Raw genomic sequence first — 17491 nt, 5'->3', positions numbered from 1 at the left:
CATGAAGTAGCAGTTAAAGCAAAAAAAGATTAGATTTTATTTGCAAATTGAACTAGAAATGATTTGTGAATATTGAATTTATCTAACATAAGTAATTAAATTGATGTGATTTGATACGAATTTATTTGAAAATATCTAGATTAAGTTATCTGTGCTGGAATTAGTAGGAGTTCAAAAACATAAAAATAGATTTGGTTGAAAAAAATCTACTTTTCCAATTCATGAATAGAGTGTATCATTCCATTGGTTTGGTTCGTCTGCAACTCTTTTTCATCAATGTCATATAGTTTTCCTCCTTAAGTAGGATTATTCCTAGGTATTTTATTATTTTTGGTGTGATTGTAAATGGATTGTTTCCTTAATTTCACTTTCTGATAGTTCATTGTTTATAGAAATGTGACAAAGTACTGTATATATTAATTTTGTATCCTGAATTTTACTGAATTCATTGATAAGCTTTAGTAGTTTTTTGGTGGTGTTTTTAGGATTTTCTATGTGTAGCATCATGTCATCTGCAAACAGTGACGATTTTACTTCTTCTTTTCCAATTTGGATTCCTTTTATTTCTTTTTCTTCTCTGATTGCTGTGTCTAGGACTTCCAAAACTATGTTGAATCAAAGTGGCAAGAGTGGACATCCTTGTCTTGTTCCTGATCTTAGTGGAAATGCTTTCAGCTTTTCACCATTGAGAATGATGTGGGTTTGTCATATATGGGCATTATTATGTTGAGGTATGTTCCCTTTATGTGGACTTTCTGGAGAGTTTTTATCATAAATGGGTGTTGAATTTTGTCAAAAACTTTTTCTGTGTCAATTGAGATGATCATATGGTTTTTATTCTTCGGCTTGTTTATGTGGTGTATCACATTGATTGATTTATGTATATCAATGAATCCTTGCATCCCTGGGATAAATCCCACTTGATCATGGTGTATGATCCTTTTAATGTGTTGTTGGATTCTGTTTGCTAGTATTTTGTTGAGGATTTTTGCGTCTATGTTCAACAGTGATATTGACCTGTAATTTTCTTTTTTTGTGTGATATCTTTGTCTGGTTTTGGTATCAGGATGATGGTGGCCTCATAGAATGAGCTTGGGAATGTTCCTTCCTCTGCAGTTTTTTGGAATAGTTTGAGAAGGATAGGTGTTAACTCTTCTCTAAATGTTTGATAGAATTCACCTGTGAAGCCATCTGATCCTGGACTTTTGTTTATTAAAAGATTTTTAATCGCAGTTTCAATTTCAGTTCTTGTGATTGGTCTATTCATATATTCTATTTCTTCCTGGTTCAGTCTTGGAAGGTTGTACCTTTCTAAGAATTTGTCCATTTCTTCTAGGTTGTCCATTTTATTGGCATAGAGTCGCTTGCAGTAGTCACTTATGATCCTTTGTATTTCTTTGGTGTCCATTGTAACTTCTCCTTTTTCATTTCTAATTGTATTGCTTTGAGTCCTCTCCATTTTTTTCTTGATGAGTCTGGCTAAAGGTTTATCAATTTTGTTTATTTTCTCAAAGAACCAGCTTTTATCAATAGTTTCATTGATCTTTGCTATTGTTTTCTTCATCTGTATTTCATTTATTTCTGCTCTGATCTTTATGATTTTTTTCCTTCTACTTTTGTTTGTTCTTATTTCTCTAGTTGCTATAGGTATAGGGTTAGGTTGTTTACTTGAGATTTTTCTTGTTTCTAGAGGTAAGATTGTATTGCTGTAAACTTCCCTCTTAAAACAGCTTTTACTCTGTCCCATAGGTTTTGGGTCATTGTGTTTTCATTGTCATTTGTCTCTAGGTATTTTTTTTTTAATTTCCTCTTTGATTTTTTCATTGATTCATTGGTTGTTTAGTAACATGTTTTTTAGCCTCCATGTGTTTGTGTTTTTTACAGTTTTTTTTTTCCTGTAGTTGATTTCTAATCTCATAGTCTTGTGGTCGGAAAAGATGCTTGATACGATTTCAAGTTTCTTAAATTTACTGAGGCTTGATTTGTGGCCCAAGATGTGATCTATACTGGAGAAAGTTCCATGTGCACTTGAGAGAAAGTGTATTCTGCTTCTTTTGGATGGAATGTCCTATAGATATCAATTAAGTCTATCTGGTTTAATGTGTCATTTAAGGTTTGTGTTTCCTTATTAATTTTCTGTCTGGATGATCCATCCATTGGTGTTAGTGAGGTGTTAAAGTCTCCCACTATTATTGTGTTACTGTTGACTTCCCCTTTTATAGCTGTTAGCATTTGCCTTATGTATTGAGGTGCTTCTATGTTGCATGTATATATATTTACAACTGTTATATCTTCTTCTTGGATTGATCTCTTGATCATTATGTAGTGTCCTTCCTTGTCTCTTGTAACAGTCTATTTTAAAGTCTATTTTGTCTGATATGAGTATTGCTACTCCAGCTTTCTTTTGATTTCCATTTGCATGGAATATCTTTTTCCATCCCCTTACTTTCAGTCTATATGTGTCCCTAGGTCTGAAGTGGGTCTCTTGTAGACAGCATATATAACAGACCTTGTTTTTGTATCCATTCAGCCAGTCTATGCCTTTTGATTGGAGCATTTAATCTATTTACATTTAAGGTAATTATCGATATGTATGTTCCTATTGACATTTTCTTAATTGTTTTTGTAGGTCTTTTTCTTTCCTTCCTCTTTTGTTCTCTTGTGGTTTGATGACCATATTTAGTGTTGTGTTTGGGTTGCTTTTTCTTTTTTGTGTGTGTATCTATTGTATATTTTGGGTTTGCTGTTCCCATGAAGTTTTGATATAGCAGTCTATATATGTACAAGGTTGTTTTAAGTTGCTAGTCTCTTTCCCACCTAGAGGAGTTCCTTTAGCATTTCTTGCAAACCTTGTCTGGTGGTGCTGAATTCTCTTAGCCTTTTCTTGTCTATAAATCTTTTGATTTCTCCCTCAAATCTGAATGAGAGCCTTGCTGGCTAGAATGTTCTTGGTTGTAGGTTTTTCCCTTTCATCACTTGAAATATATCGTGCCACTCCCTTCTGGCCTGCAGAGTTTCTTCCGAAAAATCAGCGATAACCCTATGGGGATTCCCTGGTATGTTATGTATTTCTTTTCCCTTGTTGCTTTTAATGTTTTTTCTTTGTCTTTAATTTCTGTGAGCTTGATTAATATGTGTCTAGGAATGTTCCTCCTTGGGTTCATCCTGTATGGCACTCTCTGCATTTCCTGGACTTGAGTGAGTGTTTCTTTTCTCATGTTAGGGAAGTTTTTGGCTATAATATCTTCAAATATTTTCTCAGGTCCTTTCTCTCTCTCTTCTCCTTCTGGGACCCCTATAATGCGAATGTTGGTGCTTTAATGTTGTCCCAGAGGTCTCTGAGACTGTCCTCATTTCTTTTCATTCTTTTTTCTTTATTCTGTTCTGTGGCAGTTATTTCTACCACTCTGGCTTCCAGCACACTTATTCGTTCTTCTGCCTCAGTTATTCTGCTATTGATTCCTTCTAGTGTATTTTTCATCTCTGTTTGTTTGTTCTTTAAATCTTCTAGATTTAAACATTAAACATTTATTGTATCTTCTCCATCTGTGCCTCCATTCTTTTTCCAAGATTTTGGATCATCTTTACTGTCATTACTCTGAATTCTTTTTCAAGTAGATTGCCCATCTTCTCTTCATTTATTTGTTCTTGTGGGTTTTTTTCTTATTCCTCCGTTTGCAACATATTTCTCTGTCATCTCATTTTGTCTAACTTTCTGTGTTTGTGGTCTCCAAGATCAGGCTGCAAGATCATAGTTTCTCTTGCTTCTGTTGTCTGCCCCCTTATGGGTGTGGTTGGTCCAGGGGCTTGTGCAGGCTTCCTGATGGGAGGGACTGGTGCCTGCCCTCTGGTGGGTGGAGCTGAGTCTTGTCCCTTTGATGGGCAGGACCATGTCAAGGTGTGCATTTTGAGGTGGCTGTGAGCTCAGTACAACTTTAGGCAGCCTGTCTGCTGATGGGTGGGGCTGTGTTCCTATCTTGTTGGGTTTTTGGCCTGAGGCTTTCCAGCACTGGAGCGTGCAGGTTGCTGGGTGGGGCTGGGTCTTAGTGCCAAAATGTGGACCTCCAAGAGAGCTCACTCTGATCAATATTCCCTGGGCTTCTGCCACCAGTGTCCTTGCCTGCACAATGAGCTATAGTCGACCTTCACTTCCCCAGGAGACCCCTTAAGACTCTTGGGTAGGTGTAGCCCAGGTTCCTATGGAGGTACTGCTTTATGCTGGGTCCCAGTGCACATGAGACCTTGTGTGCACCCTCTAAGAGTAGAGTCTCTGTTTCCTCCAGCCCTGTGGTGCTCCAGCCCTGCTGGTCTTCAAAGCTAAATGCTCTGGGGATTCTTCCTCGTGATGCCAGACCTTCAGACTCTCTTGGAGGGCTTTTGTTATGTGGGAAAGTACTTCCGTAGCCTGTGAGGGTTTAATATTTTTTGGTGAGAGGGCTGTTTTTTGTATAGATGTCTGCCACCTCTTTCCTCAGTGTATGCTAGCTGCTATCCCCTTGATAGGAGGCATGACTGATGTTGTGGTGACCAGAGCCTGCACCGGATATTGAGCAGGGCCTCCCATTTGCTCTGTGGTTGTCACTCCCTGTCAGAGCTGGGGTCTGCTCCCTAGTTGTTGGAGCAGAGGTTCCCAGATCTGTTTCTTAGCTGTGTTTCTGTTCTGCAGTGCAAGGTAGATGGGATTGGAGTGTTCCCACTAGGAGGGAAGCCACTGAGTATTCCTCCTCTGGAGCTATTCAACTGTGGGTGTGCTCTGTTGTGTCACCTTTTACCTGTTGTGTGAGCTCTCAGATCACATTGTTGTTGGCACTGCTCTTGCCCCACCTTAACCATGGGTATGCCAACAGTTGACCTTGGTGTCTCTCAGATGTTTCACCAGGCCACCAGCATAGATCCACTGAAGTCAGGTCCCAGAATTGCAGTAATCATGGATCTGGACCTACTATGGGCTCTATGGGGGCAGCTCAGACTCCAACCTGGCCCAACCCCCATGTGTATGTGCCCACAAAGTCTGCAGGCACTAAAGCTAGACTTGTCTTGGTTGCAGGAGCACTCATCCATTCAGATGTTCTGTAGGCACTGAGTTTACAAAGCCAGTCATGGGGGTGTCAACTCATGGTTTGTGCAGCTGCTAGGAGAGATTTCAGCTGTTCTTCCTTAGTTGCACAGCCCCTGGGGCTCAGCTGTGGTTTCAGCTCCACCTCTGCATGTGGGCCACCTACAGGGGTCTGCTCCCACAGCTGCCCCAGAGCACACGAATCTGTCCCAGTGAGGAGGAGGTGTGGAGGCAGCAGTGGCTGGGGTCACAAGAGTGCCTGCCACAGTGGGGACAGGCGTGGAGGAGAAGGCAGCAACTGCCAAGGTCACAGGAGTGCCTGCCACAGCAGGGATGGGGCACATGGGGGGAGCCGGAGTCTGTGGGCACAAGAGAGCGGCCTAAATGGGGGCCCTTCCTAGTGCCCAGGGATGCAGGGGCCGGCACATGGGGAGAGAGGCTGTAATGGCAGCCCTGCCCCTTGCGCATCACTCAACAGTGGCGCTTCACTTCTATGGAAGTCCTGGTTTCTCCCACAATCATTCCTGCTTGTGGATTTCCTCACTCCCCTCCCCTCACGCTGTCTCTTCACAGCCAACAGCAGTCCTCTCCCTGGGTTTGCTCTACAAACCCCACATTCCAGCACCCAGCCCCTGCCTGCACCAATGGACACATGTCTCAGGCTGGGGCATTCAGGGCTGTGGCATAGGCCATCTGTGTAGGTCTCACTCTGTCCTGCCTTCCACAGACAGGTTGCTGAGCTCTCCTCTGATAGCCCCCAAAGCTCCCCTTCTGTCCCAACTTATCTCCCCACCATTGAGGGGGCTTCCCGAGATGCGGGAACCTCTCCTCTCCTTCAGATCCACCCCCAGGGGTGCAGGTCCCATCCCGCTTCCTCTCCTCTTTCTTTTCCCTTCTTCTTTCTTTCATCCTACCCAGTTATGCAGGGATCTTTCTTGTCCTTTTAGGTGTCCAAGGTCCTCTGATAGTGTTCAGCTGGTGCTCTATGAGAGTTGTTCCATTTGTAGATGTATTCTTGTTGCATTTGTGGGGAAAGGTGAACTCCAAGTCCTCCTACTCCTCCACCATCTTGACTCCTTTCCATCTAAAATTCATATTTTGAATTGAAAATTTTTATTCTCAGAAAAACAGAAGATATAAGGATATAAAATGCATTATTAAGTTTACTTACTATTAAATAAGTCACAGGGAAAATATCTAGCATATCATCTAAATAATTTATTTGTTACTCATAACTTATTTTTTCTAAATATTTTAATGCCTTAAATAAGTTTCAATAGTCTTTGTAATGGAAATAAACTTAATATTAAGTGAAAAATATCATGTAGAATATTGTCCCATGTCTATGGAAACTATTCTTTAAAATAATCAACCTTAAATCAATAAAACTAATATGTTCTACAGCAAAATACCTTAGATAAGTTAACTAATCATCAAAACAAATCCATGAAGTAGACTTTGTAACATCCATTTTATAATGGTGAAAATTATAAGAAATAAATTAATTCAAGTTTCCAAAATCATAAAGGTAATCTGTATCAAAGATAGGATTTTATAAGCCAATACATTGTAGCTTTAAAAGAGCATAGACTAAAATGTAAAATGGTAATTGCAAACATTAGTTGCTCTATATAGTACTTACATGGATAGATTTAATGCCACCTTTTGTATACATAACATTTAATATTTGTAGTGAAATAACATATATGTAATATCTTAGTGTATATCTTCATGTATATGGTGTGTGTATAAATAATTTAACCCAGAATTTCACTTTTATAAGTAAAACCCAAATGAAAATATTTAGAGATTATGCATTATATGCAGGTATTAAATTATTAACCACACTGCAATCATAATAAAGGTAAATTAGTAACCAACTAAATGTCCCTCACCAAGAGATTATAGAGCAGAATATGGTATATCCATATGCAGCTTTGGGAATTAAATTTTGGAAGAATTTTTAATAACTGAAAACTAATTATGCAACATTAAATATACTAGATTCAAATATTTACAATCAATATATTCATTCAGTTGTTAATTATTTTGATCATCACTATTTATCAGGCACTATTCTAATAAAAGATAGAAATATAATGGTAACTTAAACAAATGAAATCCCTGCCTTTATGAATGTCTATCATCCACCTATTCATCTACCTGCCTACTTAACAGATTCATCAGTCAGCTGTTAGTGTGTAACAAACTACTCTAAAACTCAGTGACATAAAACAACTACTTGCCATCAGATTATTGCTCACATATCTGGGGGTCACCTAGAAGTTAGCTAATCTAGGCAGGGCTCTTCTAGACAGCTACAGATCTAGCTATAGAGGAGATTAGATGTGACTAGAAGTGTAGAGGAGGAAGAAAGGACTTCCTTCCCCATGAATGTCCCCAGCAATACTTCATTAACTTTGTAGTAACAGTTGATTGCCTATTGCAGTTTTCTTAAATTCTTAAAACTAACCTCTCTGTGCCCGTTCAGAGCCACCAGCACCAGCTAATCAAGTCCCATCCTCAGAAGTCTATGTTCCATTTCCAGTGAGTCCTTCTTTTGAAATCCTAAGGCATCATTATCGGCTAAGTATTGCCCCTTAAGGTTTGTATCCAAGCTCTCCAGAGTCCATTATCAGAGGTGCTAAGGTACCAGAACCAACCTTCTCGGTAATATGGACTACACATTCATAAAGTCTTTCTTTTAAACTTTTTTTTTTTTAGCAATCTCAATGTCTTCCCCTTTCATTCTCAGCCTTAGGGGTGGTAACTGCTTTCCCACAGCTATTATCTCCATGATAAAGTAATATTTCCTTTTCCTTTTTAAACAGTTTGCCTCCAATAGCTAGTTATTAAGATTAATTGACATTAAATTATCTGTTAAAATATTGATAATTTGTGTGGTTTATGTTTTCTAACTAGATTCTGATTCACACCCCATTGGCCAGAGTAAATCACATTGCAAACAAAGCTCAATATCTGTGGAGTGGGACTATACACTCTTTTTCTTCTAAGGAATTCAAACTATCACATTATAATCCATCTACCAATCTATCTTCTTCTAGTCTCATTTTTTTCATCTTTGTGTATCCTGAGAAGAAAATAATTAAAGTTATGTTTTATATTGTTGAAGGAAATAATTTAACATATCCACAGGTTTTTATCAGGTTTTTATATTTTCTCTATTTTCCATTTGTGTGAACTTATTATGATAGTAACAATAGCTTACATTTATTAAAAGCTTACCAAGTGTAGGCACTGATGTCTAATCCTTATAACAATCTTATGAAGTAGGTACTCTTATTACTCCTATTTTAAAAATAAGAAAACTGAGTTTGAGAGATGTTAATTAGCCCAAGGTCCCACATTTTTTATGTGATATAGCCAGTATTCTGAAACAATGATCTGTTGGCAAAGCCCATATGCTTAACCACTGCAAAACATTGTTCCAAAATGAAACTCTACTGGAAGTAGCAGTCACTTGATTTTAAAAATCCATCTAATCCTCCGGGTAATTATACATTTTTGCATATTTAGAAATGCTAACTTTTTATAAAAATCATTTGTGTTGAGACAACTTGTTTTCCTGTGTACCAGAGAGTATAGGGGAACATGCATTGACTTATTTACTGCATGCTCATAGTGAGTGATATATACATGTGTGCAGTGTGTGTGTGTGTGTGTGTAAGTGTGTGTGTGTGTGTGTGTGTGTGTGCAGCTAATCACCTTATAATGGAGTCTTTCAAGTATGAACTGTTAAAAAAGATCTTTGAAAGTCACAAGATGTTTCTCATCATTATGATTTTAGACAAATTCTGGAAAGTTTCAACCTAGACAATATTCAAAATATAAATATGTTGTAAATTTCCATGTGCTAAAATAATCATGACACAAAATCAATTCAAGAAAATTTTGTGTGGAGGGAGAGGGAATTAAATGACTTATAAGCTTTATTAAACACAAACTGATCAATGATTCTCTTTTTCTTTATACTGCATTAAGTGTTTACTTTTATTTTTCCTTCCCAACTAAGGTCAGTATGTTTTGATTATCACTGTGTGTGTGTGTGTGTATGTGCATGTTTGTTGCATGCATGCATGTGTGTATATGTGTATGTGTGTGATCACCAATGGTTTGCTTTTTGTCACTTTGCAATGTCAGGTGAAAGGAAAATGACAGTAGCAGACAAACTATTATATGTGTACCAGAGAGTACACAGGAACTGGCATCGACTTATTCACTGAATCCTCACAGTGAGCGACATAAATCAAAACTCCCCATGACAGTAGAGAAAGGCCAGTAAGTCTGGGCAGAAAAATGATGTAGGTATGGCTTCCAGAGAACACGAGGAGCTTCTTTCCATGGTATCATCTGCAGTAATAGCAAGGAGCTTGCAAGTCTGATGTTCCATAATGAGAGTTTCTTATAAGTTATAGGGACCTCTTACAATGCTAATAGACTTGATGGGAACGGAATATTTAGGATGGACTGATGAACAGATTGGTCTACATAGACCTTTTATGAGTAGAAATAAATAGATGTGATGTAATTTTTACTGTAATTAATGATTGCTGTTCCCAAGTATGCATGATAATTTTTCTTAAAGGGAAAAGATCATAAAGTCAGTTCCTTCTCCAAAATAGAGTATTCTCCTATTAATTAGTGTAAACTTATACTGTGGGCCTAGTATGTACAGAGCATCGTGCATAACGTGTTGCAGAAGATACTATTGTAAATAAGACAATCTTTCCCTCTTGGTTAAGAAAAAAATTTTTTTTAAAGTATTATAAAACTGTATAGAGTAGGTCAGAGTCCTAAACAAGCATGATGTAATTCTGGATAAAATTTTCTGTCTCTATTTTGGGTACATAAAGGCAAATAGAAATAGCATAGTTGTGTCTGACAGGATATCACACCATTACTGGTCTTTAGTCAGTCTAAGCAACTTTATACACGGGTAATTGTGGTATTATGGATCCCAGTGCACATTTCAGCAGCATGCATTTATAGCATTATCAGGAAACTCACACTTATTTCAAGTCATTCTTGTATAATATCTGAAAATAAAGAACACTAAATATTAAATTTTTAGGTAAGTTTGAATGGATGAGTTCTAGGAATTTTTAGAAAACGTTAGTAAATTACAATCCATTCTCTCTCTCTTTTTTTTTTTTTTATAATGAGAGCCTCTGGGAACTACATTTTTGTCTTTTTTTTTTTTTTTTTTTTTAATTTATGGCTGTGTTGGGTCTTCGTTTCTGTGCGAGGGCTTTCTCCAGTTGTGGCGAGCGGGGGCCACTCTTCATTGCGGTGCGCGGGCCTCTCACTGTCACGGCCTCTCTTGTTGCGGAGCACAGGCTCCAGACGCGCAGGCTCAGTAATTGTGGCTCACGGGCCTAGTTGCTCTGCGGCATGTGGGATCTTCCCAGACCAGGGCTCGAACCCGTGTCCCCTGCATTGGCAGGCAGATTCTCAACCACTGCGCCACCGGGGAAGCCCCCATTCTCTTTTATTTTATGCTGAGATTCCTATGAAGTCACCTAGAAATCTTGTAGGAATTTCAGAATCACTCTAATTACTCAGAAAGGACTCTAGTCCCCAAAAGTAACTTCAACTCCAAATTGACTTGCTGCTGTAATTTTACCTGGGGCGATCTACCCAAAACCACACTGCTGGATCCGGTTGGTTTATGGTAGTTTTCTAGCATAGTAATCTATACCATACTAGTTTTCTACCATAGCAACCTAGGTAATGCTAAACAAAGTAGCTATTGAAAAAATAAATAAAAAATAAATGAAGAAAAAAATATTTAAAATACATACTTTGGCTGCTTCAGTCCGTATTCTATTCTTTTGGAATTGAACACTATGTGCACCTGGTTGAAAGAGTGGGTCTGAGAGCACTGTCATACCTCATGATCCTTTCTCTACAGTCATAACTATTGTTTCAAATGTGACCATATGCTCCAAGGGAAATTCTTTAATTGCTGATCAACAACCAATACATTTACCTCTTTTGAGAAGTTGAACTAAATAGTACTAACACACCAAGTTAATAAATTGTTGCTAAGTTCTCATTAGTAACGAAACGTCACAATGAAATCTAATAATTTCTTTTGCCAAAACTCTCACAATTGCCCTGTATCACACTTTTCGTGAGGCTTGTTTTTGTGTTTTTATTTATAATAAATTTCCCCCTTTTTGAGTTAGTTTGGCACCATTATCCTGAAAACAAATTCATCATAGTAAAAAGAATCAAATGAAGAAAATAGCTTCAGCTGTAAAATTAGAAAGTTCTAATTTATTATTTCCTTGATTCTTAGCAGCTGTATATATTAAATTTGTTGGATTAAGGTTGAAATATCAAAAGCGGTTATAAGCACAGGTATCTCTTGAAATAAAGGATGAAGAAATGTGTAATTTTATATATACATATACTTTTATATGTGTGTGTTTAATGTTCTTATGCTATTTGAACGTCTTGGATCTTAAGGTAATAATAATCTCTCATCTCTAGTGGAATATAGGATACTGGTAGTCCCTGGAATGTCACAGAAAATGTTTCATTAGCTGGTAGCAGCCTGGAATAAGGTGCCTATGGAAGAAAATGGATTAAGTCACCAAATAACTGCTGTACTATATTTCTGTGGTACGAATGATGGTTATACATACACTAAATTTTTCTTCCAACTGCACTAGAAAATTAACAACAACATTAAAATGACAATTTAGGCCTTCAAATACTCAGGTCATGGCACAAAGAACATGCTTGTATGGTTTATCTGAAAGCATATTTTATGTCTTATAACAAAAGAGGCAGTGTTTCTCAAACCATATCCAAAGTTTGATTCTGCAAGATAGAATTACAAACAAGTTGAATTCAGATCTGTCAAGATTTTTTGTTGATTGGGAAATAGTAATATCCTGAAGATCGTACTGGGGACATTTGGGAGGATTTGGATGAATCTGAGTACATTGAATACCCAAATCTTACTGATTCTTCCTCACCAGTTCCTTTTCTTCTAAGGAGACTGTACTCATTTTATTTGGAGATCCTGTATTGTCTCCACCTGAAACAATCCCTGTCCTTCACACTATCCATTTTAGCAATTATTATCACTTCCAAAACTGTAATTAGAATTAGATTCAAGATTTCCTGAAGAGAATGTGTCCAAAATATGAACTTGGAGGAGAGAGCAGTTGCAAAAAGAGCAAGGTTTTGATACTTTCTATCAGCCAAAATATGGTCCAATATGTATGGAAATTAATTCCTAAGATCCACAAACATTCAAGGAGAAAAATTAATTTAAAGTGGTCTGAATTTAAGAGTATTTGTCCACTTACTTGAAATTCTGGATTAAGTGTGTTAGTTGGCTAACTGTGCTTGAATACGTAATCAAAACCTAACTGAAATGGTGTCCTATTTTAAATGAATTTGAAGTGCTGTAACTTTTTTGATATAATGTCCATGAATAAATCTAAAATCTAAAAGATATAAGGACATCGTAATGGATTTATCTTTTGTGATATCTCTTGGGAGGTCCTCAGGGGACATTCATACATTTATGTCACCACAGCATTGAAAACTTATTTGTGAAGGGAGCACCAGGGTTCTTGAAGAGTTCTGCATTAGATGTCTTCTTCAAGCAGTGGATAACAAGGGAAAAATAGACTCCTTGTTATTAACAAGCATGCCACTTTCCCAGATTAGGAGAAGCCAAACCATAACCCCTAATTGTCAGTGATTTAACAGCCAGTGTGGTTAATGATAATATGCAGTGAAGCTTGTCCAGTAATAATAATAATAATTTTCACTTTAGGTACTTCTGGTAGAAGCATATTGATCATGGAGATTCTAGCACTGAAATAAATGAGCACCATACTGAAATGCTATGTCATATTTTAAAAATGAAGATAAAACAGAAAAACCTCTACCTGGAGACCTTATTGAATTATCATATTGGAAAGGGTAGTTCTTTTGGTCATAGACACAGATTCCTTAAATACAGAGTAGGCTGAATCCCTCGATAAAAGACCCTGCAACACTGCTACAAGTCTATATTATAACTTGTCTTTCTAGTTGTTAGCAAAAAGTATATTGCTCTGTATTTTTTATAAAGTACACTGCTGTGATCTGTTCTGTAAGGTTGCTAGTTTTGACTTGAATGCAGAACAAAATAAGGCTGAATGGGTAGCTGCTCCTCTACTTGGCCTGTGATTCAGTCAGTCTAACAATACATAAAATGTCTCTACAAATAGGGATACCCAATGAACCCTCTAATAATTCATACAAGGAGAGAAAAACAAACTTCTAAGAGCAAACTCATGCCTCTTTTTCTGCAAGTAATTACTCTCAGATTTAAAAAGACCTCCAATTTTTCTAAGGAAACTTAGTAGAGACTGAATGAGACATCTGACTTAATAACCATATGGTCTCAGCTATGCAACATGATTAGCTTTTATCAGATCCACAAATCCCTAGAGTCAGGCTTTTACAGATTCTGATACCATGAATAAGTTACATGATCAGGTAGCTCAGACTCTCATGGGACCTAATTCTGCTGAATTGCCACCTCTCCTCCAATTCATACCTATAGCCTGATAGGGAATTTCATAGAAACAATTGACTGGGAGAAAAAATTATATATATATATATGTATATATAATATATATATACACACACACATATATATATACATATGTGTATATATATATATATATATATATATATATATATATATACACACACATGTATAAAGATATTTATTAATTTTTATAAGGAATTGTCTCATGTGATTATGGAGGCCAAGAAGACCCAAGATCTGCAGTCAGCAAATGGGAGATCCACAAGCATCTATGGTGTAGTTCCAGTCTGAGAGCCAGTAAGCTTGAAACCCAAGAAGACCTGAGGTTTCAGTTTGAGTCTGAAGGCAGGAAAATACTAATGTTCCTGCTCAATCAGTCAGGCAGGAGGAGTTTCATTTATTCATGAAAGGATCAGACTTTTTGTTCTATTCAGGCCTTTAATGGATTGAATGAGGCCCACCCACACGAGGAAGGGCAATCTGCTTTACTCAGTCTACTGATTCGAATGTTAATCTCATCCACAAGCACCCTCAAAGAAACACTCAGAATAATGTTTGACCAAATATCTGGGTACCCCTCAGTCCAGTAAAGTTGACATATGAAATTAATCATCATAGGCCTAAAGGATAAGTGAAGGAAAATCCTCTTAGGGGCAGAATGTTGAGCACGGCATCTATCTGGTTGTTCACTCTGCTTGGAAAAAGAATTGGCTGGAAGTACAGATATAAATCAGTTCTTGGAGATTAGCAATAAGGTGCAGTGACTAATGATTTATCCAGTGGCAAAAACCTTAGAAGTAGTGCAATTAAAAAATTAAGGAAAGGTTTAGTTGAGAAGACTAAGGATGAACTTCTAAGAATTGGCAAAGAATGTAAAGATATTTGTTACCTATGTCAATGTTTTCAAAAGAATAATTTTGTGAAAGAGACTTGCAATAATCAGGTAAGATAAGATTTCTCATTCTGGGGATGTCAATCAGCCTCTCAGTCACCTAGTGCTTACTCAGTAGGCTCATTAACAAACTGAAAACAAACGCTGGTTTAGAATTGACTTAGCCTCAAATACATAGGTTTATCCTCACCATAGTATATCTGGCTGCCTTCCCTGCTTAATAACAAGGTTCCTACAGTGAAGTTCAACTAGGAACTCTACATATACCATATGTTTCTGGAAGGAAGAGTGGCAGTAAGTTCTGGTGGAAGTTTAATGAGTTTTTACCCTTTGAATCACAGAGGGGGCAGCAATTCCCCCCCCACCCCTTGGTATTGCACTTACTCTAGATAAGCATTTCCATTCTCTTCCTCTAATTTTCTTCCCTCATTATCATCCATGAATCTACAGAATGCATTATTTACTGCCATGATATCCCATACTATGTTCCTCCTGATCAAGGCATTCACTTTATAGGAAAGGAGTGAAGCAATAGATTCATACCCGAGGGAATCACTCACCTTACTGTGTACCTCATCACCCAGAAGCAGTTGGACCAGTAATATAGTGGAGTGGCTTATATAAGACTTAATTATGGTGTTTTCTACATAACGACACTTGGTGGGATCGAAGAAATGTTCTAAAATTTTTAGGTTATGCTCTGATGACCATAAATGATGCTTTTACTATCTTAGTCAGAAAACAGATTAGAGAATCAATGGTGGAAAATGAGAGTGACTCCTTTCATTATAATCCCTAAGAATCCCCTCAAAAATTTTTGTTTCCCCTGCCTATTATTTACTGCTTCGATAGTTTAGAAGTCTTAGTTCCCAATGGAGAAATACTTTTACAAGGACACAGTGATGGTTTCAATGAATTAGAAATTGAGAAAACTATCTTACTCTTAGTGTGACAGAACTAGTAGGTAAAGGCCAACTGTCTGCAGTTATAATCCTAATTGTTGAAGGAGCAGAAATTGTAGAATTTCTGCTACACAACGGGGGCAGAGAGGATTTTGTCAACCAGTAGATTCTCTAAAGGCTTCTTAATATTTCCACATCTAATGGTAAACAAAAAGAAAAGACTACAGCAATGAAATACAGGCAAGATCAGACACTTTTGGAATAAAGATTTGAGTCACCATACAAAGCAAAATTTTGCAAACTTTTGAGGTGCTGGGGACAAATGGAACATAGAGTGGAAAGTGAAAGAAGGAAGTTTTAAATAGCAACTAAATACCAGTTGTAAAGTGAATACTAAAGAAATATGTCTATTTTCTTCATTGTTTTGCATCTTATCAATTGCCTTTTTTAAAGCCTTTCTCTTTTCCAAGCAACTTTATATAAAGTGTGTTGATGAAGGTGACTTTTATTATTCAGTCTTTAGTTTATACGACATAGAAGGGGATCTGTGATTGAATTAGAAAAGGAATAAACACCATCTAATGCTGCATATAGGGCTTGATGGGAATCTGAGGAAAGACCAAACACATTGTTGTTAGCCACATCATGTTAGGCAGTCATTTGATCTTGTTGCCATTGTTGTTTGGGAGATAAAATTGAGTAGAAGCCGATGTATTGGTGCTGAGCAACCAAAGAGGATGATTGTGCCAGACTGATTGTTGGTACTCAAAACCATTCTCACCACCTTCTATGCTCTCACCTATAGCTTAGAAGCTGATGTCCAGGAAACAAATTTCCTAGAATGCTTTGTGGCAGGGCTTTGGTTTAGATTATAACACGAATGCCTCTTGTTAGATCTGGAAGGCAGAAGTGAAGCATAGCTCTATTCTTCCTCTTGTAAGAGCAAGCAAAAGCATGGATATGGAGGATGTGAGATTTTTTAGTGACTGCTGGCCATTGCCCTTAAGAAACATTTTCTTTGTTGCTGCAGCCAGCACTGCAGTAACCATCAGCAGTGATTTCCTGTACCTTTTGTGCTGGGTTGGAAATAGAAATTTCATAATTCTCCCAAAGCTAGCAGCAAACCTGAGATCTACTGGTGGCTTTCCCTGACCTTTACTCCTCAGTCCTTTCAACAGATTTGTAAGAACTTAATTTGCTGCTCTGAGCTCCATACTGCTTGCAAGGTTTAAAGAGGTGTATGCTATTCTGCTGGAACTATCAATGATAAATGGTTTTAATTTCAGTGAATGAGGATTTATAAAGGTATATAAAGTGATACTACATGGGGTTCTATGCTTATTTAAATATGATTATGCATATGACAAAATAGTTGCTAATATATATGTACATATATAGTCTCTTAATATCAACAAATAAAAAGACAAACATCTAAAGAGAAAATGGCAAAAGATATTAAGAAGTAGTACTTAAGAATTACATATGGCCATTGTTGTCTCCTGCTATTTTCTTCTCATAAAACCTAACTCAAAGAAAAAATATGCAGAAAAAGAGGAACAGGCAAAGTATCCACATACATTACTGTAAGAAATTATGTTTGGGGAGGGGGGGGGGAAAGCAAAACTTCCCTACAGAAAAATAACACATGGAAGAAAACTGAGACCTAGAAGCAGATAAAAAATTTAACCCAACATTCCAACATTAATACAGAAACAGTAAGGATTTAATCATAACTTTTATGAAAGTCAGTTACGAACTCAGGGAAAAAATGGTCAGTAAAGAGGAGTATAAATAGGAAGAAAGGAAACCAAAGAGCAGAGTTCACAGAGGAGTGAAATAGAAATTATCAAAATGAAGCCAAGTTAAAATAATTAGAGAATAGCTAGTGATAAAGAAGACAGGAACCAAAGATACAATATATGCAAAGTTGAAATTGTGAAGGAGAAAATCAAAGTAATGGAACACAGATACACTGAAAAGTATCATAGTATGGTTACTGGATTTATAATGAAAGAATCTGTTTGGCTTCTAGGTGAAAAATATCATGTCACTTATAA

The sequence above is a fragment of the Balaenoptera ricei genome, chromosome 4 (assembly GCF_028023285.1).
Source record: "Balaenoptera ricei isolate mBalRic1 chromosome 4, mBalRic1.hap2, whole genome shotgun sequence".
NCBI classification, from domain to species: Eukaryota; Metazoa; Chordata; class Mammalia; order Artiodactyla; family Balaenopteridae; genus Balaenoptera; species Balaenoptera ricei.
This window is presented reverse-complemented; position numbering follows the sequence as displayed.